The 22,444-nt window shown below is 35.7% G+C and overlaps 1 protein-coding gene and 1 non-coding gene across 4 annotated transcripts in view; both read left to right on the plus strand.

The window, feature by feature from the left end:
• CHRM2 (cholinergic receptor muscarinic 2) overlaps positions 1 to 22,444 on the plus strand; it is a 146,135-nt gene that overhangs the window by 25,454 nt on the left and 98,237 nt on the right. The window lies entirely within an intron of this gene.
• MIR490 (microRNA mir-490) lies at positions 10,371 to 10,439 on the plus strand. Its single transcript, NR_032828.1, has one exon. It is a non-coding gene; the product is annotated as a microRNA mir-490 (primary transcript).

Genomic DNA, 22,444 nt, shown 5'->3' on the forward strand with positions numbered 1-22,444 from the left:
AGGTTACTGAAGATCCTGGCTCCTGGATCCAACCTTGAAGCCAGATAGGAGAATCTCTGCTATATTGGAGTCTTTCATAAGAGGAAGTGTAGTCATTTCAATGAAGCCTTTTACCTGAGAATATAGCCATATCGGATTAATATCTAACTGTTATTATGCTGATAGACTGCCTTCCTATCTGAGGCAAACAGGGGATGGGCTGAGGGGTTGTGTTGACCTGGAAGCGCCATCCTCCATTAAAAGAAGGGAGATTGTAGATAGAGAGGAAAGAAACTCTTGGGAGCATGAGAGATGATTGTGATTGATTACTAGGCCTGAAGCACTCTTCTCCGTAAATACGTCTCATATTTTATTCTGCCCTTCTTTTATTTCTATGTCCTCAATTTTTCTTTTTTCATTTTTTGTGGCTATCTGCTCCCTTTGCTCTTGACCAATTCATTCTACCTTTACTCTCACTCTAAAGTTAGAGTATTTCCCACCCAAAAGGCCTCTTGGCTCTTCTTGGTTCTATCATCATGGAATTATGCTCAGCTTGGAGGTGACACCCCTTCATGTAAATCATTATGTAAAATCATAGGAGATTACGAAGTATTTTATAATGATAAGAACAGAAGCATCTCATCTCAAAATATCCTCTCTGATCACTCTCTATATGAATGATACCAACGATGTCATTATTATCATCATAGAAGGTATATAAAGGATAGCATATGAATAAAAACAATCCCAAAGGATAAGTAGAAAACATAATGTTGGTTATCCCTCAGAGAAAAACATAGTGAATTTTTATTTTTATACTTTATGGAGTTGTATTTTAATTTTACAATGTGTATACATTTATTTTTCAATGAGAAAAAAAGTTCTTAATGCTTTCAAACGATAAAAAATATGTAAGCTACTATATTCCATAAGCATCCAATGTTTAGCTGTGGTCAGTCATCAATCCCCGAGAATTCTTCAGAAAGCGCAGTATTTCTTCAAAAGGACCTGATTGTCATTGCTGTCAATGGGGCATAGCGTAACCAACAAATTGAAGGCTATCGTTGAATGGTTTTGTACATTTGCACTTGAGCTTGCTTGAAATGGTTTTTGTTTCTTTTTCTGAGTCAGTATTCCATAATTCACAGAGCTTTGGAATATCTAGGCATCTCTTTGCATCTTAGAGTTGGAAAATTTTTCTAGGATCAGCAAAGGAAATTAGGGCAAAATGTTTTATCTGTATGAATTCAGATATTCCTGGAAATAATAACAATATATTTTCACAACGTTATAGAATTATACAAAATATTTTCACAATATTATTCTTTATTTGATCTTCATAATGTGCCTGTGGGTAGAAATATAAAGCTGTGTGCTTAAAATAGCTCCATTTCCAGTTTGATGAAATTTATATGTGTCCTATAATGCATAATTTTGAGCCTGTATAATGAGAATCTAAGTCTTAACTTTGCAGAACTCTCTTAAAATAAAATATAATTTGAAATCCTCCAGTTTTTAGCAAATCAATACCCCAATTTTTCTTTTTGATGTATGCTTGGAGCTACAGCCTTTTTTCCCTTGTTCCATTCCCATCTCTCCATTAGTCCAGAAGTTGTATTTAAAATGCAGAATTTGGGGGTTGGCCCATTGGCATAGTGGTTGAGTTCACACATTCCGATTCAGCGGCCCAGGGTTTGCAGGTTCGGATCCCAGGACCAGACCTACCACCACTCCTCAAGCCATGCTGTGGCTTGCAGGCATCCCACATAAAATGAAGGAAGATTGGCACAGATGTTAGCTCAGCGGCAATCTTCCTCAAGCAAAAAGAGGAAGATTGGCAACAGATGTTAGTTCAGAGCCAGTCTTCCTTACACACACACACACACACACGAAAGCAGAATTAATAGGCAAGTTCTATGAACCTTTTCTGATGTTTCTGCTCTTCTGGCCATGCTGTTTTCATCCATGACTCAGATTACACTTCTTAGCATAGATTCTCTGAAATTAAATTTAATACCTCTGTTAGTAAACAATAGGAGTTTTAGTCTTAATTTGCCCATTTCCCCCTGTCTCCCTTGGTTTCAATGGCAGGATTCACCCAGTTTAAACTTTCCTGCTACTAAACTCTCATCCTGCCCATAGCTCTTGACATTCCTTTGGTAGATCTCTTTTTCCCTTTTATGGAAAAAGTCTCAAATGCCAAGTTGTATTTGATGGATTAATATGCCCTTTTGCTGGTGCATTCTATTATTGATGTGATTCTGTTTTGTTGCAGCCTTGCTTTGTTTAATGAAACATACTTGAAAACCTCTTTTGCACCTTTAAAAAGTAAAGAATCCACTGGAATGCTCAGGTACCTGTAAACAATTTTCTCAACCTATTAGATGTTCAAATAAAGAACTAAATAAAAAGAAAGTACAGTTACCATCACACAAACGTGGATTGGATTCCAGGACATTTAGGAATATAAAGCTCTGCTTCTGGCCTTGCAAATCTTGAAGGTGTAGACTGTCAGTGAGATCAATTAATTTGAAACACATGTCAGGGGGCTGGGAGAATGTGTGGTGTGTGTCAAGTTGGGAGGAGTTCTTGGGTGGACTTTTTGAACATAAAATTTCTGCTACCTGTTCCATGCTTCAATAGGGTAATAAAGATTCATCTTTCTATTTCTTCACATATAATGCAAGAGGAAAATGAAAACATTTGAGTAGTCGGAAAATTACCTCTAAATCTTTTTAAAAGAAAAACCCTCCAAAACAATAGTAGACCTGTTCAGAGAGAGTGTCACGTCATCTGGGCGTCAGTCCCCTCATCTGAAAGTGAGAGGGCTGAACTAGATGACCACTGAAAGATCTGTGAGATGATATCCATCAGAGGCATTTGGAAAGTCAGTCTTAGTTTCCTATTACAAAGAAAGGCCTTGCCCCACAATTCTCTGAGAGACGGAGCATGATTTCTAAATGATTAAGAAGGCTTAAAGTAAACGTTGCTTTCCTGAATTCTCATGAGTTCCCTGAATTCCCTCTCCTAGTCTAGGTCTAGGAAAGCATTATAATGCAGTCTTCTAGTGTATCTAAAGGCAACATTACTTTTCTCACTAGAAGGGATTATTTCTCTAAGTAGAGTGTGGTACTCTCCAGGCTGGAAGATTGATTATTCAGTAAGTTGTAAGCCCATACAACCCAGAGAGATATAAGGCCCCACTGCTTTTTGAGTTAGTAAGTTTGCCTTGCATACGTGTGCATGTGTGTGTGTTCACGTGCACACTCATGTGTGTATTCAGAGTGGTGGTAGCTAAAAATGAAAAGTACGCAAGAACATCTTTAGGGTCATGGAATGAATCTCAGATAAGGTTGAAGAATCACCAGATGGGAGAACTTGATGTGTTTGCTAAATTAAAGTAGTTCAGAATGACAAGACTAAAGAGTGGTGGGGAAGGAGTGGTGAAGATGTGGCTGCCTAGGTTGGCAATGACACACTATCAAGAGCCTTGGATATTGCCTTAACAAGGCTGAGTTTAGGAAAGTGAGGCATCATTAGAGGGTCAATCAAGGGAGAGAAATGGCTGATTTGTGTTTAAGAAAAATGAATGAGATTGAAGAATGCAAGGTGATTTAGAAAGAAGAAAGATTGAAAAGAGGGAGGCCAGATAAGTGACTCAGATAAGAAAGGGTGATGACCTCTGACCCAAGTCAATGTTGATGCAGGTGGCAAGGAGGGCACGGATTGGAAGCATATGAAAGAGGCAGGGTAGATTAGCCTGGGTGATTTGGCATATATGGTGGCGGTGATGGTGGAAGGTTGGCCCAAAAGGATGAGGCCCAAAGAGCAGTCAGCATTCTAGGTGCGTAACTGGGCAGATGCAGATGGAACCAGTCTTATAAAATTGATGATTAGTTCAGTTTTGAACTTCTGAGTTTGAGGAAATCAATGCGTATTTAGACAAGTATAGGGGTAATGCTATTGGATATATAGGTTTTAGTAGAGTGATTTGGACTGAAGATATACATTGAGTATTTACCAGCATATTCATGGCAAACTGTTACTGCATATGTATATTCACATATAAACAGTTTATTTTCAACTCAACATTTGTTCCCGACTCAAAAGCTCTCTTGCTGTATCCCTTTACGGAGTAGAATTGCCAAGTGGCCATAAAAAAGGTAGATTTGTAATAAATGAGTACCTAAATTGGAAAGCAGTGTTAGGTCATTTTTCTTATTAGAAAACACTTTATCTTTTATGTATTTGCTTGCTTTTTGTTTTCTGTTTGCCTTCTGAACACCTAAGTGTAACTCAAATTATAATTAAAGGGTCATGGTTGCACCACTGTTAGAGCCATTTTTAGTAACTGTTAATAACAGTCATTAAAAGTCAAAACAGATGTGGCTTCTGTGTATTTCACAGAGGACAGCTCATATTTGCACACCTGCGTGTCTTCATTTTTACTTTTGTGTAAACCTAATCACTATTTCTCCCCACTTTTTGTCCTTCATTTTATGTCTCCCCTCAATGTGTTTTTTAGCAGGTTTTTAAAATAAGAATGCTGGCCAAAACAAAATAAAATTTTAAATGTCATCTCTTTCTAAAATCAACATACTATCTGATTTTTATACCTGTTTCTGTAGTGGAATCATAAAGGCCGGCTTATACTGGGTATACATTCCTCTCTTGAATACTTCGAGATTGCTAATGATGTCAGCAATGGTCACATCGTGATGGCAATAAATAAATTCCAAGTGATCATATTTCTTCTTATTAGATACTTCAGCTAAAAAGTTGAAAGTGAACTTAATGAAGAGCAAAATGTTAAAATTAACATTGAAGACTGTGAAATATTTTTCCTGGGATTTATGTATTTCTCATAGTCCATAAAAATGGTTTCTTGGAATGCTTCTGTGATAAGCTCATGTTAGCATCATGTGCTTGTAGAATTAAAAACAAAAATTTAGCAGTTGTTAAATGCTTCATGTAGTGCTAACTGGAGAATATTCTTAATTTGATGACAAGCTATCTTTATTAACAAGCACTAGATATAACTAGTAGAAGAGATAGTTTAGGTCCTATCAATAACCAGTTTTTTGGTACATTGATTTTATCATTCATGCAGTTAATTATTTCACATTGTTAAATCTCTGAAGACTATGGATTGAATATTCAGTAGTGTGTGTCTGTGTGTGTATGTTTTAATTAATAGATTATGTGGAGCCCTTTCTGTGACTCTGTTAGAGAAAGAATGAGACTAACTGTTCCAGTGGCTAATTCGCTTTCAAGGTTAGAGAAAGAAGCTGACCAAAGAGGATGAGCCATATCTTGACACACAGTAAATAGAAAGTAGGATAAAAGATGTATTCAGTGTACACTGAGTACAGTAGATCCTAAAGGAAGAAAGATTGATGCCACGACATGGCTACACAAAGTGGTAAATTAAAAGGCTAAAATGAACACTATTTGTTTTGATTTGTTAAAGAAACCTAACATTGTTACCTATCAGGACGGACACAATAGTGAAAGATTTCAAAGGGCTTCAAATCTTGTTGCTAATATAAGAACACACGTAAAACAGTTACAGAAGAAGAGAAAATTCTAAAGAATTAATAGTCAAGAGTTAAATTATCTTGAGCAAATCTTCTGTGCTAAAGTGGAGTTGGCGCTTTATGGCTTATAGTGAGTGTGTTGTGCTGTACAAATTCATTCTTCTTCTTCGGAAACTTACTGCTAAGGAATATTATGTAATTCTGAATTTCAATATTTTAATTATATTTCTAGTGATTTCTCATATCTTATAACCTGTAGTTTCAATACTAAACTAGTGGGCATATTCTATCGCCCTCAAAACAAGCAATTTCATTTTAGGAAGTTCTCACGCATATGTTGCTTATTTATTAATTTAAAAGGAAAGCTAACTCTGTATTGAAATCTCATCATTTAGCAAACTGAAAATGACCCCACAATTAGGCACCCTGAGAGAACTTCCTGTTACAGCATAGAGCACAAACGACTGTTCGTTAACTTTGTAACGTGAATAATTGACTTCACCCCCAAAAGAATCTGAGCCACTGATTCTAAACTGGGTGGGTGTTTGTAGGGTTCTTGGGGGATTCTTACTAACCTGCCTAGTTTCCATCTACTACCCAAATGAGATAAACAATACGAAACTTGTTTTTAAGATGTCACATCTTTGCATATCTGTTGGTTAAGAAGTATATGATACTTAAACAGCTAATTCATGTCACTTAGAGCCAGAATATATGTCACTCAATCAAATTAAGAAATTAAGGAGGCATTAATATAAGAGGCTTGAGAAGTATTTCACTATTCCCTCTAGAAAGAATGCAGTAGATGTACAGAGAATATTAAATTCTGCATCCTCCTCCCTAATGTGTTTATGTGCATTGTAGATGTAGCAATCCATTTCTTGTTTTACAGTTCCTTCAACTAAAAGACCTATTTTTGAGAACATCAGAATCTTCTTCAGAGTTAATATTTGGAAGAAAAGATACAGAGTATTATGAATTAGCTGACACACAGTAGATGTGGGTGCACTTCAGAGTTTAAACAGCATGTTTTCATGCAAATATCTATAGCAAATTCTTGAGAGAAGATAAATACTGAAAAGTGTATGATCAAGAAAAATAATTTCCTCTAAACAGCAGTGCTAAGTTTTTATTATTGTCATTATTTTTCCTTTTGTTTTCCAGGAGGCATTGAAGACTGTTTAAATAAACAAAAACATGCACAGAAACCTAGTGAGCCATGATTGTGTTTGCATGAATTCATAGGAGAAAAGCAATTTCACATAAACAGAGGCAGGGTTGTTTCTGATACCATCATCTCCACCCACTGTGATATCTTCCCCATCCCTCCACTCCGAACCTGAGAACAGCCCAGTGTGGACATGGAGATACTGGTGAAAGGAAACAAGGACCCTTCAACAAGTCTCATACTAACCAAAATGTTTTGCTCCCAAGTTCGGGTTTTTTTTTTGGGGGGGGGGGGATTATACCACATTGCAACTACACTACAGCACAGAGAGCGGTAAAACAGGACTGACTTTGCTCTGTCAGTGATTGGGAGCAGATTGCCTTGAAAATCCATAAAATAGGGCCATGGTTTGGAGCAGTAGCATCTGAATGACTCTGACCCCACACTTGTTCTGGTTTGGGTTCTCCCAGAAACAAGACCCTACTTCTGCTTGGAAAGTAAGTGCAGGGAGCTATGCAGGGAAGAGGGCATGTAAAACGGGAAAGGACAGGCAGCCAACAAAAGGTTTTCTAGTAAGCTAGGCACCTCGAAGTGTTACTGGAGCTTGAACAAGTGGGAAATTCTAAAATATGGTGACAAATCACTAGCCTCATAATTATCTTGCCTGAAGATTGAGGGAGCCGGAGTATTTATATACCAATGGCTGAAATAATCATTATTTGAAGGCTGCTCCTAGGGGCTATAAATTCCTGGGGCATTTCCAACTTGACACAAGGGGTGGGCAGAGCAGACTTCCTAGGTTCCTAAAAAAGCTTTCAGACACAGAGAAGCAGATATGGGCATATGGAAGCCAGCAGGAGGACGCTGAAAGACGTGAGTGATGTGGGTGGGTACTGAGAATGTCAGCTACATAGCTCTAATAACAATATTTTGAGCTCTGATCAGTGTATGGATATTTATTTATAAATTATATGGATGAATGCGCTATCACTTCGTTATATATTGTAATGGTAACATGCACAATTTTTTAAAAGGATGAGTTAAAAATAAATTCTTCCTGTAAGCCTGTGGATAGCCTTGCACAGCCCCTGGAGTGTAGACACCGCTGTATGAAGATCACTGTGCTGGGAAAGTGAAACGTCCTTTCGGGATCCAAACAATAATGAATTGCACGAAATTAAGGACATAGAGTGGTGAGCCCTGGTTCTTGGAAAAGTAGAAAGGTATAGTGGGTTTGCAGCAGTAATCAAGGTAGAAATGGACTGAGGCAATTTGGATACACAGGCCCTTGAGAGACAAGATTCCAATATCACTGTGGTTATGGCACCTAGGCAGATTTGAAAACAGACACACTAAATACTGACCAAAAGAGAAGAAAAACAAGTATTTCTTCATTCAGTGGATACTTATGTTGCATCTCTCATGTGCTGGGCCCTGTGCTAGAGTGAAACAGACAGGCCAGCGGCTGCACGCTTGAGCTTGTAGTATAGCGACAGGAATACCAATGATCTTCCATCTTGAGGAACCCACTGTGGCCATTCCCTTCTGTCCTTTTTTCTCCTTTCCATTACTATTGTTAGACATATATGGATGCTTTCGATCCTTTTGTTGTAAGGACCCAGCCCTTTAGTTTCTTGATCATTGCACTTATTAAAATAAGAATATTAAAAATTTCTTAAGTGTGTAAGCTTTACAACTTACAAAGAACTCGCACACACATTATCTTATTCATACCTTACCAAACCTCCTGTTATTATTTCCAAACAGTACATGGAGAAGCATGGAATTGGGGTCTAAGTGACTTGCCAAGATGTTGCTGGTCATAAATTGTTAGAGCCCTGAGATGAGATGAAATCCAAGTTTTCGGACACCGGAGTGTGTCCGTCTCTGATTATGTTAATCTATTATATTGCTGGAGAGGAAGAACTGTCAATAGACGCAGTCATTCTCTCCTCCTATAATGAAACGGTATTCTTAGTTAAACTAGATTAGATAAATTAAGAGCTATCTTTAACTCTTCAGCCTCCCCTTACCAGATCATTATTCTTTCCATGGCTGTCAACAGGCACCAGGGTCCTCTCTGATCCATCAAAGCCTATTCACAGATCAAAATATGAAAATATTCATTGACAACTAACATTCATACTATGATCTTTCTTTTAAACTCAACTGTCTATCTATATATCCATCTATCTATTTTTGTAGTCAGTTGCCAGTAATTAAGATAATTAGAATCATTTTTGGAATTAATAATTGATATAATTTCAGAAGAGTTTGGGTTTGGATAGCAACTTCATAACAAGTGAGAAGTTAACCTATAGTGTCTTCCAAGAGTACGCGCCTTTCAATTTTTCTCTATCTCTCTAGTTGAAAAATAACAGACATAGCCCCAGTTAAATGCACCTAAAAATCAGAAACAGGTAGGATATATGTGTTTAAACACAATCCTCCCCTGGTCCTATGACCTTGCACTATATGTGCCAGCACTTTCATTGCCTACACCTCAGTTCACCCTGGGGACAGTGGCTATGTTTGCAGAAGATATAACTGCAAGGCTCTGGTGCAGCCAGTGTGCCTACCTGTGAGGAACTGAGGAGCACAGTAGAAGTAAGCAGGGCAGAAAAAGATTTCAAGGAACCCATAAAATGTAGCTCCACGGGCACCAGGAGCAGACCACAAGGAGGATGGAGCAGCTTAGACTGGGGACAACCATGAATGGAAAAGGGAAAATCACAGAAAACTAGGCCCTTAAAAGTTGGTTGCAGTTCCAAGTGATATCGAACCTGAAGTGAGTTCGCTCACCCGTTGCGCAGCAAGCCAATCTCTGACACCGAGGGTAGTGGAAGAAAGTAAGAACTTTATTATTGCACAGCACTGAGCAAGGAGAGAGGGCAGCTATTGCTGAAATCTCAAACTCCCCAAACAGCTAAAAGGAAGGGTTTTTATTTGGGGTTTTAGGTACGGGATGGAGAGCCTATGGCCTTGCTGGTCAGAGCTTTCCCTCCAGCCTGTATCTCTTTACAAGGACGAGATAATGAATCCAGGTGATTGTCCTTGGCTGTGTCTGTCTCCCTGGAGGATAATGGATTCTGGAGCCAGGAAGCCAGGGAGTAAGCAGGGAAAGAGTGTTTGGGTTTTAACCCCATACATGCTGGGTTTAATGTTGGGAAACCAATATTAGTGTCGGTATCACAAGCCCAGGACAGTTTTTACATGTGACTGTTAGCTGACCATCCTTTCTCTGCCTTGTAAGTATAGATGACAACCATAATCAGAAGCACTGTCATTGAACTTTGAAATTCCACAGCAACATGTAAATACGGCCACCAAGCACAATTTAATACGTTTTGTTATACAGCAACCTAAATTTTGTACTCTCTGGACCTTTATGATAAGGCAGACACAACGTGCAATTTTTTGCTAGTTTACTTGTTCATTTTTCTTTATCAAAGGCAAAATGTCCACGCCTGGGATTACTCTGGAGTCTAAAAAGTATGCATCATGGCTAAAAGCTTAATAATGGGCCAGAAATGGAAAATGGATGGAGAAAATCCTGACAGAGAAGACCAAGGACAGAACCTAATGTGGGCTAGTGTAGATCTAGGTTGTGAATTCTCCAACCAACGATGGTGAAGAGGAGCTCCCTTCACTTTATGGAGACCTTGCTGGTTTGCAAAGTTCATTGTTCGACACCATGGATCTCCAGGTGGGTCACGTTTAGAGATACACCAACCTGGAGGACTCCATGCTGTTGAGCTGTTCACAAGCAGCGGACACTTCTAACCCACCTTCCCAGGAATTAAATTGGTGTCTTCCATGTATGTGCAAATCTTCTTCATAAAGAAATCTTACTCTTCCCTCTTTCAAAACTGGAGATAAACTTCCCAACTCTGCGTCAAAATATGTTATTTTGTGGATTTTATTAAAGCTGGTGTCTCAATGCACTCTATTAAAATGGAAGCAAATATAAAAATTTATTTTTGTAAAGGCTAATTAAAAATAAGAGAGTAAGTAAAATACTTATTTGTGGATTTTAATTATGTATAGAAGGATTTTTAGTGATAGGTAAGTCTAGTATATAAAACACTGAATTTTTTCTAAAGTTTGAATTTATTGGACTTAGGTTGTATGTAAGTATATTATTCATAAATAATGAAAAATTATCCCTTGCTTTGCAATAAATTAGTTCCTTGTTTTTATTTAACATCTTTTTGAATTGGGTAGATGTTTTATATTAATGTTATAAAATGGTCAATATAACTATATTATTTTTATAAAAAATAACAAGGTTGAAACAATCTTTCATGTTATATTTTAATAAGAATTCTGTTGTCTTTTACCAGTAATATGGCACTGGGGTTTGGTTTAAAGTAAGTGTTATGTAAGGAATTTAATTTTATCAAATATTTTCTTTTTAATGCATTGGGATTATTTTATATGCCTATATTTTATTTATTTATATAAAAATAGGTATATAAAAAATATATACTTTTATTGGGACTGTTATATGATGTACCAAATTTTAGTTTTCCTAATATTAAGACATTTCCAAATTCAATGGCTTTAATTGTCATGATATGTTACTCTTTTAATGTACTGTTGAATTCTATTTGCCAATATTTTATTAATACTTTGGGCATTTACATTTATAACTGAAATTGATTTAAAGTTTAAAAAAATTTTTAAGTTATATTTGTCTCATATTTATATCAGAGTCACACTGATTATATAAAATTAATTGGTGGCTTATTTTTCCTTATGCTGTTGAAAAGTTTATATAGCAGGAGGGTTGTTAATTCTTTAAATATTTGAATGGCCCACCTGTAAAATATTTGGTACAAAGCTCAGTCTTTTTTACAAAAATTTTAAAAATTGATTATAACATTTTTAAGCCATTTGCTTATTAATATTTTATGTTTCTTCATTCATTAATTTTGGTAAATTATGAATTCTCTATCGATTATCTATTTAATGGAAATGCTTACAATTTTTATCAAATAATTGTGTATGATTCTGTTAAACTTGATTAGTCTTCAAATCTGTTAGTAATTTTCTTTTTCTAATTTTAGTTGTATTTTTCTCATGCTTTTTGGTAAAGTTTGCCAGGTTTTGTGAATTTTAAACTTCTTAATTCTCTTGGTTTTGATTTTATAATTTATTACCTATCTTATTTTTGCAGTTCTTTCTAATTCCATGGTGATTTTTGTTTTCCTTTCGTTATAATTTCTTGACTTGAACACTTAGGTCCTTCTTCTTTTTAAGAAATCCTTCTTATATAGTATTGAGAACATTTATGACTATGAATTTGTCTCTAACAAATGCGTTGGTCTCATCTAAAAGTTTGATACAGAGTCTGGTAAATAAGAACATCGGGCTAGAATGAGGCCGGCTTAAGTGTGATTTCTGCACATGTTGTGAAAGGAGCTTGAACTCATCAAGAACTTCATTTTAATTTATAGTAAAATTACTTACCTTACAGTGCCTTGCAAGATTAAACGAAATAATATATTTGTAATTGTAGAGAAGAAAGACAGCAAAATCAAATGCTCAACACAAATAGTAGTATTTGTTGAAAATCATAGTTTGGTTTTTCTGTTGACTAATAATCACTTTAATATTTAATAGCTAAAAACTGTTGAGTATTTGTTGCTCTTGTTCTTCTTGTTTAAAATTTCCTTATCAATTTCTAAATTTATTACTTTTTAGTAACAAATGTAGTCTTATAATATCTATTTTTTGAAATTTTCTGTTTTTCAGTTTTTGATTACTTGGATAATTGAAAAGAAGTTGTCTTCTTTATTGAAGAGGACCAGTTATATACACACACATATGCACACATTTTATTTATATTCATTCCCCATATTCACTCTATTGTTTATTTCCTTTTGTTCTTACTTATTTTTTTAAATCTACCTGATCTATGGCTGAATTTGCATTTCTTGCGCCTATTATGTTTTGGTCAAATTCTAATAGCTTTTTTTAACACATTTTGAATTTTATAATTCAAGTAATCATAATTCATAATTATCACTATTTTCTCTGTTCCATTTAAAATATTTTCCCTATTATTCTAATTTATATGAAACTAATATTGCTACCTCCTATTTCTTCTCTTTTACTTTGTCTGAGAAACATTTGCCGTACTTTTATTTTTAAATTCTCTGTGCCATTTTGTTCAGGTCAGTTTCTTTTAAGTATCATATAATTGAATTTTATTTATTTTTGATCCTCGAGTATTTGCTTTTAAATTGGTAACTTAATCCTTATATTTTCTCTTCTCACATTTTTTCTGCTTTCATTTTATACTTCCTTTATGTTTCATTTCATCTCCATCTTTTGCTTTCTGAACTCTCTTTCTCACAAAATAGTGATTTGGAGAATATATATGTTTTCAAGATTTAATTAGCCCTTAGTTTTACTTAGAAAAACTATATTTTATCATTATTTTATAGTAATTATCAAAGCCAATAGTGGAATGTAATATATTTTGAATTAGCATTTGCTTATTTCAGACTCAGTTTCAGATCTTTTGTGATATAATGTAAGGATTTAGAGTGAAATTATTGCTATTAAGTTTTTGTATTTTCATTGTTTATTCATATCTATCTATACGTATTCTCTTTTATTCCAATGTTTTCAATCAGTTGTGCTGTACGGTACAATCATTACTTTACTACTTCTTGTTTCACTGGTTTCTATGATTACAAGTCCTTGTAGAGCAGGATCTCTCTATTTCTAAATTATTTATTCTGATTCAATCTCTTGGAAAATTGATTTAAATACTTAGTTTTGTTTTAATGAACTTAATATTTCTTGAGCCAACGCATATTTATGTATATCTTTATATTGCCTTCACACATGAATATCTTAGGTGACTATAAAAATCTCAAATTCAAAATCTTCTATCCCTCAAGACTGTAAGTGCTTCTTAAACAGTCCATAAATGTGGAGGCAAGAACAACAGTTGCATCACCTCCCTGGGTGAGAACTAGGATGCGTTGCCTTGATAGAACCTGAGAACCCAGCCCTCAACTGGATGGATATTTTTGTGAAATATTCTAAGCTCTTTACTTATTTCACATTCATTCCGATTATTAAGAAACACAAAATCAGGAATGTTCTAGTACATTCTAGTTACGTTTATATTGCTAAATTTCACCCTGAATCCCTAATTTTTTCATATTCAGGAAAGAGCAAATTTTTTAAATGAAATTCACGGTGCCCCTTTGTGCCTTTCTCTTGAGGGTATTGACAGTCTGTGTAGCATGCTTGTATTTTGTACTCTGTCTCATCCCAAGGTACCTACAAAATAGGCATTACCAAGCCAAAGAATAAAAGAGAGAGAGGAAGATTCAAAATTTCCAACAAAAAGATCTCACTTCTAAATTTTCTGAAGTTTTGTAAACCCCTCATTTCCATCCTCGAAGTTTCATCTCCTCAGACTGTGAAGGTGCCATCAGGGATTCAGGAAAGAGAGAGCAGAGCTCGCCAAGCTCTCAATCCAGGGCAGGATGGAGTCCATCTCTTACCTAGTTTTTCTTGTTTCTTCTGCCAGTATCCTTCTGCCTTCCCAGAGTGCTGCTTCCCTGTTTCTCCATCAGGTAAATCTGCTTGACTTCCTGGGAGATGCCATGAAGCATTTACAAAGGAATCCTTTACATTCATGTTTGAAGTATGAGTATCAGTTTCTACTGGGGAAATAGGAAAAGAGCATCTTCAGCATAGAGAATAGGAAAAATAATAACTACTAAATGTTTGAGGACTTAATATATGCCTGTAACTCTAAGCCCTTTATATTCATTATCTCATTTAATTCTCAAAACAACTGTATGAGATTAAAGTTTTAATTATCATCCTTCTTTTAGGGAGCAAGGTAATTGAGCCTTGTGTCATTTGCTCTTGATCAAACATACAGGAAATGAAAGGACACGGTTACAACGTGCTTATTCTTAAGTGCAGTGCAATATAGCCTCCATGCTTTAGCATCTTTGGACTAAAGGCAAAGTAAGATAGGGCATAAGTAATTGCGTTTATTCATAAGCAAATATATTTTCAGATTCTATTATGATAGATTTTATAAATTGGTGTTTGTTTTGTTTTGTTTTGTTCTGTGAGGAAGATGGCCCTGAGCTAACATCTGTTGCCAATCTTCCTCTTTTTTACGTGGGATGTCACCACAGCATAGCTTGACAAGTGGTGCTAAGTCTAAGCCCAGGATCTGAACCCGTGAACCTTGGGCCACTGAAGTGGAGCATGCAAACACTACGCCACCGGCTGGCCCCTAAATTGGGGTTTTTAATATAGACTGTGGTAAAGACTTTACAAGCCTGTAAATTAGAAAACTGGGGCAGTCGGGTAGCAGAGGTGAGGTTACTTACCCTGATACATCGGTAGAGTCGAGCATTCTGACTAACAGTTGTTGAAGAATTTTCATCTCTTCTCTCCTCTTTGGCCGTAGCAGTATGCTTACGTGTATTGACAAAATTGTGAATGATCATGCTTTTTTTTTTTTAACGAAATGAACAAGCCCATTGTGATTTTCAAAGTGGAATTTTTGACAGGATCAGTATGTTTATCTGCAAATCTAAGTTATTTTGTTGATGAATATCCTGTAAAACATCAGCAGAAAATCTATTTTGACTATCTACAAATCTTATGATATATCAAGGAAAGGAAGAGGTGAAATATATATGAGAGAGTAAACTTGGAGGATCAAAGAGAAGTCGGCACCTCTAATATACAGGAGATTGCCTTAACATACGCAGAATTTGAAATGCTAGAACCACTTATACGGGCACTGAGCAACAGAGAAGTTTTTAAAAGATTTTGAATTACGAGTTGTCGAGTTGACGTCTGCCTAGTTTTCTGCTTTATTTTTATGTGTGCTAATTGTGTGCTAATATGTTTAATTATGCTGATCGGCGAGGGCCACACATGCTTCTCACTGGGATTTCATCTCATTGACTCAGGCATTACTCTGGGCTCAATAAATGCTTCCAATTATTCTGAATATTACTTTATTCTAATGAGAAGCCATCAACATTCGTTGGGGGAGAAAAGGAGAAAATAATAAATACGCACAAGGCATAGACAGTGTTGTTCTCTGACACGGAGTCGGCAAGCACAGTTATATTTATTGGAGCATGTATCCTTTCTTTGTAGGGGAGATAATACTAGACAATAACATTTACTGATTACTGTGTACCAGGGCTATGCCTTTTGAAAGATTCCTTTATTTAATCCTTATTACAACATGAGGTAGGTACAATTTTATGCCCACTTTGTAGACGTGGAAACTAAGGCAAGGAGAGTTCAAATAACTTACTCAAGGTCACACAGCTCACAGCTTATAAACGTTGGTCCTAGGATTTGAATTAAAAAAATTCAGCTGCAGAGTTCAGGTTCATAATTATGCTAAATTGCACCCCCCCCCAGGATCTTCTATATGTATACCTATGCATGTACATGTATATACACATATACTACACATGCAGAATAAACACATTCCTAAAACACACACTGTTCAAGCATGTCTACAGAGACTCTCAAACACAAACCTGCCTCAGTGTACCCCTTTAGGTGCACTTCCTTCTTCAATTCACACACACATTTATACCTATTTCTCACATAGCTGACACAAATCTATACAAATATGCATAGATAAACAAGCATTTTTGTCAAAGTTGTCAGAGAAGGGCTGACTTTAAGGTACTGAAATCATCTTGTACTAGGTCATTTGCAGAGCATACCCAACAATGGATGAAAGAAGTGTTACTGATTGAATAAACTTTCTCTCCAAGATAAAATCCCTCCAATATAAAAATATATATATTATATATGACATACTCCAAGAGCCATTTATCTTTAGTAATTGGGTGACTAACAGTAAGTGTGATTTTTAGCCAGGTAATAGGTTGGGTTGGGGCTAGGGCTAGGAGAGCAGGTACGTACGTGGGAAAGAGAGCAAAGACAGCATTACATTCAGATTATTTAGTAATTCAAGCAGACAAAAAGATCCCTCCCTAATTATTTTGTTCTTCATATTTAAAGTATTGCCCAGTTTTGTATATAGTATCATAACTTTATAAATACTCATCAGATATTAATTAGTTATGATTTTCACTAGCATAGTAAACGTACGTATTGATTCTTTTAGTAACATTCTATTTCCATATGATCTTAATGCTTCTTTGTTTTCTGGAAGTTTGAAATAAAGCCAAGTAATTATTGTTGGAATAAGATAGACCCTCCAACAGGATTTTGAATCATCTTTCAGAACTTTAAAGTCCTTCTATGAAGGCACCAAATGCTCTATTGGCTCAGCGACTACACCTGTCACCTTTGTAAGATATGAAGACTGCAAATCTCTTTTCATCACTGAGATGCCCAGAATAAAGCCTTTCATGTTTACCAAGGGAGGACATACAAAGGAACGTGATTGGAGGTGTGCAGATGCTTATGCACAGCTAAATCTGCCATCACTCTCTCCTCTCATCTTTCAACAGCATGTTGCTATCTTTGAAAATTTGAATCTGACTTTTTCATTATTGTTACTATTTTTCTGTGTGACTGATGTTTTGCTAATGATGAGTAGTTTCTCACTTCTGACTGTATCATTCTTAGGTTTAAGTGTGACTAATTAAAATTAAGTGGGGTGTGTGTGAGTGAGAGAGAGACAGATGATGTCAAATTAAATCATTCAAATTTTAGTCACTCCGCTGTCTTTCCAAGTAATGTGTTTTTAACTTAGTTTTTGCTTAATAATTTAATTGTTCCAATATGCAAGTTCTATTCCTGAGTAGTGGAGCTAATGTTTCATGGTTTCTGTCACTTCCAGAGAAAAGTTTAGCTATTTCTGATCAATCTCTTCCAAATAGCCTTGGTTTAAGAGTAAGTGACAGAACTAACAACCTTACTGTACAATGATGTTAAATTATTCATTTGGGGAATAAATTATTTTTTATTTACTTTTTTGCAAGGAAAGATTAGCCCTCAGCTAATACGTGCTGCCAATCTCCCTCTGTTTTTTTTCCTCCCCAAAGCCCCAGTACACAGTTGTATACCCTAGTTGTAAGTCACTTTAATTCTTCTATGTGAGCCGCTGCCACAGCAGAGCAACTGACAGACAGGTGGTGTGGTTCCAAGACCCAGAAGTCAACTTGGGTTGCTGAAGTGGCAAGAGTGTGGAACTTTAACCATTAGGCTATCAGGGTTGGCTCAGGAGTAAAGTAGTTTTATTTAGCAAACAAAATGTTGGATTTCAGCAATGATACGGATTAAATATTAATATTTTTTCATTTGACATCACTAAAATCATAGCTGAACATATAATACCAAACAATATATCTAATATAATATCTTAGATTGATAGCTCCTAAACATTACAGCAGCAAAATCAACAACAAAAAGAAAACTTAACCTTTACTTAATTCTTACTATACATTTAGTACTTGCCTAGGTATTCTACATATACAACCTCTGTGTAAACTAGATGCCATTATTTTTTTCCAATTTACGTTTGAGGAAACTAACGATCAGAGAACTTATGAAGTAACTTGCCCAAAGTCAGACAACTAGTTTCTGGCAGGGCTGGGACTCAAAGCTGTGCCCCTCACCACCACACAATGCTGACGCTAATTTATTTGCATCCTCAGGCTATATCATCACATACACACTAGTGTGTGGAGGAGGGAGCAAGTGGAGTGATTGCATTTGGTTACAAACAACACTTAGCAGCTAGTTACAACCTAGCTATAAAATGTCTCACTTCAATCAATTGCCTTCTTTTCAAACCAGTTTATGTATTGAATTTTCTCATCCTTTTTCATGTAGGTGAATCTGATTTTCTTCTCTTTTTATTTGCTTTTTTTCTCTATCCAGATTATGATATTCGTATCAATGTGGATTAGAATAAATCTTAAGGCAGCTTTTTAGACACTGTGGAGAGGGGATCTGCTTTATCAATAGATCCAAACGAATTCTCAAGGGATCATCCATAAAATTCTTCCATTTCTTTTTTACATATTAAAACCATATTAAATATCTCTTCTTATAGACAATGCTTTCAAAAAATAAATTAAATCAAGAATAGTAGGCTAATGGCCATTTCTCATTTTCTTTATAATAATATCTTCGACTGTTAAGATTTTGTCTTTGCAATAAAAATGTGATTAAAACACAGCTATTACTTTTTATATTTTCCTATGAAAGTCTCTTTATAGGAAAAGGAATGTTTTAATATTAGAAAAAAGATAACTAAATGCTTCTGACTCCCTCCTCCCTCAATAACATTATGGTTTTCTTTAAGCAAAATATGCTTAAATATTTACTTCTTTAATATTGGATGCTATCAAAGAATAACATAGTTGTTTCACTTCTTTCCTCCTAAATACATTCAATTCAATAAATATTTATTGAACACGTACCACAAGTTACCTTAGATTTCCTGTTGTGTTTCCATCAATTTTTGACATGTTTTACAAGTAATTTGTTCACAATAATATTTAAGGGACAAAAATCTGAGAATGGTTTATTTTCTTAATAAGTTAGAGCAGATCTATTTTAATCTTAGTCACTTCCACTTTAGTGTACTCACTTGAGTGAGAGAAAAAGAAGTAGAATTTTAGTTATTGCTTGTTAATTTCCGAGTATGCCCAAGGGAATGTCCCTTCACTGCCGCATGTGTATCACAGCAGGGAAAAATATTGGTTTGAGAGATATAAAGATGATAAATCCTGCTTCTTGTCCTAAAGGAACCCAGACGCTGTGCCCACTTCCCATCCTTTCCTGCGCTCTCTTCATCACACTTAACAATACTGTCACTCTATTCTACTCTTAAGTACATGTAGATCTTCTCTTTCTCAGCAGTGGAGAGCACAGCAGAGACTTGAACCCAGAACTTTTGACTCTTGGCATAGTTTATTAGGTGGTAAAGAGTTTACCACCTAAAGTATTGCTATTTTAAATGAGAAATAGGACTGAAGCCTAAATCATCCCATGGAAATAACCATATTAATTATAAAAGCATAACTAAAATGGATAAATATTTGTCATTACTACCACAAAGCTGCTGACTGACTAAATCTATTACCAACATACATAATATTAACTTATCTACACCTTAGTTTCATCCTCTGTGAAATGGGGTAATAAGAATACCTGTCTCATGGGGTTGCTGTGCAGGGTAAACATGGGAATTCACCAGACAGCTTGCTGTGATGCTTGGCACATGGTAAGCCTCAATAAGTGTTATTATAGTATTGTTATTATAGTTTTATTTAGCTCCTTACTATTACATAGAAATGAAAAGAGGGGAAAAAACCTAGAATGCAAGCGGAAAACTGACATTTATATATTAATTTATGATAAATATAAATTTGTAATTAATACATTTTAACAAATTAAGCTCACGATAAAATGTTTAACTTAATGAGTAGTCAATATCTATCCAATAAAACAATATTTTATTAATTTATATGATAAATGTTTTTGAGTTCATACCTTCTTCATGGCTGGCATCATTCTGATCGAAAGATTTAGAATAAAAATAAAATAAATTATGGATTAGTCTATTTATTATTCAAGGTGGCAGAATATCGGCTTTCTGTTTCTACAAAAAGGAGTTAAGGAATCATTTTTCAGAAGCAAAAAAAAAATCTTTGGAAATCCTGCTGAAGTAAACTCTCATATTCTGGAGGAGGTCTCCAGAGCACATTTACCTATTTTGAGGAAATATTCCTTCTCAGCTTATGCCCACAGCAAGCAGAGCTGAACTGTCTCTGCTCTCCAAGACTGGAGACCTGAAATACAGAGTAGCTTTACTGAAGACCTAACAACCAACTGCCATTTATGAGTGCATACTAATTGCATATCACTTTGGCAACATTTAATTTTCAAAACAATGCTTTGAAGTGGGTATTATTTTTTAAACACAATGAGGCTGAAGCCCAGAGAAATGACAAACCATGTAGATAGCAGGTCTGGGATTCTGAGTGCAAACGCCTTTCATTTTCCATTATAGTGTATTGCCCACTTTAGGCTATTTCCCAAAACTCATTTCCAAATGCAGGAACTATTTCCATCCGGATTGGTGGCACATTGTGCCAAGAAGAGTGCCATACTCTTCATTCGCTATCTGGTCATTCATTAAATGCCATTTTGGTATATTGAATGAAAAGTCTGGACCTTATTGCAAAAGATCACACAAACCATGAGAGTGAAACCTAACTTTAATGCCTTCCCTCTCATGCTTCACTCAAGCTCCTGTCTTGCATCAGGATTCCAAAAATACACATGCAATCGCTTACCTCCGCTTCCTTTTATTTCATTTCACTATTGTTCCGATTGTTAGTCTTGTTCCCGGTTCATGCAATTTTTCTCAATTGATTATGCAATCACTGAAGTGGCAACCTCAGACTCACCTACCCTCCAGTTGATTGCAAAGGATTCATACAGCAGCGTCTGAAGAAAGGTTATATTTGGAAGAAAAACAATTACAGCTTTCATTCGTTATTGCATATTATAGTGGTTAGTAAAAGAATAAATACTGTCAGCCTTCTTGTTTCAGAAAGGCAGAGCCGGGCTCTTTGGAGGGTGCTACAGGGCTTTCACTTTCGGTCCCCACCTGGGAATGACTTCACCTCTCCCACTTCTGGGAGGAGGGTCACTTAGGAGCATCATGACCTGCACCTGGAGCAGCCCATGAAAGGAATCAGGATAAGCACCTTTAAAATATGTAAAGAAAAGAAAGCAGAATTATATAGGAGAAGGAGCATGGCATTTGCTGATTCAAGTGCCACCTTGATGGTGTGTTGGGTAGCTCTAATAAGCAGTGGGATTTTGAGCCTCAGTTTCTTCATTTGTAAAATAGAAATATTAATCAAACCTACCTTATCACTCATATAGAACTATTGTAGGAGAACAAAAAAGGTAATGCAAATGACAAGTTTTAGTAAATTGTAAGTTACAGCCACATGTTTGTTATTATAATGAAGTAAACTCTGTTGAGTGAATGGCAGATTAAATCCTTGGGCACTTTTAGTTTTTAGATAATTGCTGATTTCTTTTCAGAACAGAAAGAACTGAGGTCCTGTGTGATACCCTAGTGGACTAGAGGGAGGGGTTAATGCATCCACCAAAGTGTCCACACTGTCTCCAGAGTATGACTTACAGGCCTTTAAAGAGTTAGTATTGTTAATTAACTTAACAGACCTTCACTGCAATGCTCATATCATTCCTATAAGAAATATACTTGGGGAGAAAAGAAACGTATTTGGAAAGAGAGATGTATAGCTATTGCAAGGCTCATTTTGATAATTTAGGGAAAGCAGAATACAAGGAGATATGCCTTAGTAAAGTTGTTATATTACTTGCTTAAAGTCACAGAGTACATTCATGCATTAGCAATCTCAGGTTCAACGGGACTAATTAATTAAGGCTGTGCGTGCACACCATAAGATTAATTTACTGAATAATTCACCGAGAAAAGTCTGTTCAATTTTCAAGTGCTGAGACTATAATAAATCATTGATGTGACTAATTTACGTTCCTTGAATTGACTGATAGGTTTTAAATTGAAGTGATCAGTAATTTGGACACATTGATCCCACTTCATGTCATATATATTTTTAAGAAATCTCGAGACTTTTGAGGAACTGGAACATGTTTTTCTTTATAGGGAGATTGAGGAGTCTCGTAAATTTTCAACTAGGAAATTCTTCTTTAGACCCACATATATCAACAAGTTCCAACTTCTGGTCAC

This window comes from Equus caballus, chromosome 4 (genome assembly GCF_041296265.1).
Source record: "Equus caballus isolate H_3958 breed thoroughbred chromosome 4, TB-T2T, whole genome shotgun sequence".
Lineage (NCBI taxonomy): Eukaryota > Metazoa > Chordata > Mammalia > Perissodactyla > Equidae > Equus > Equus caballus.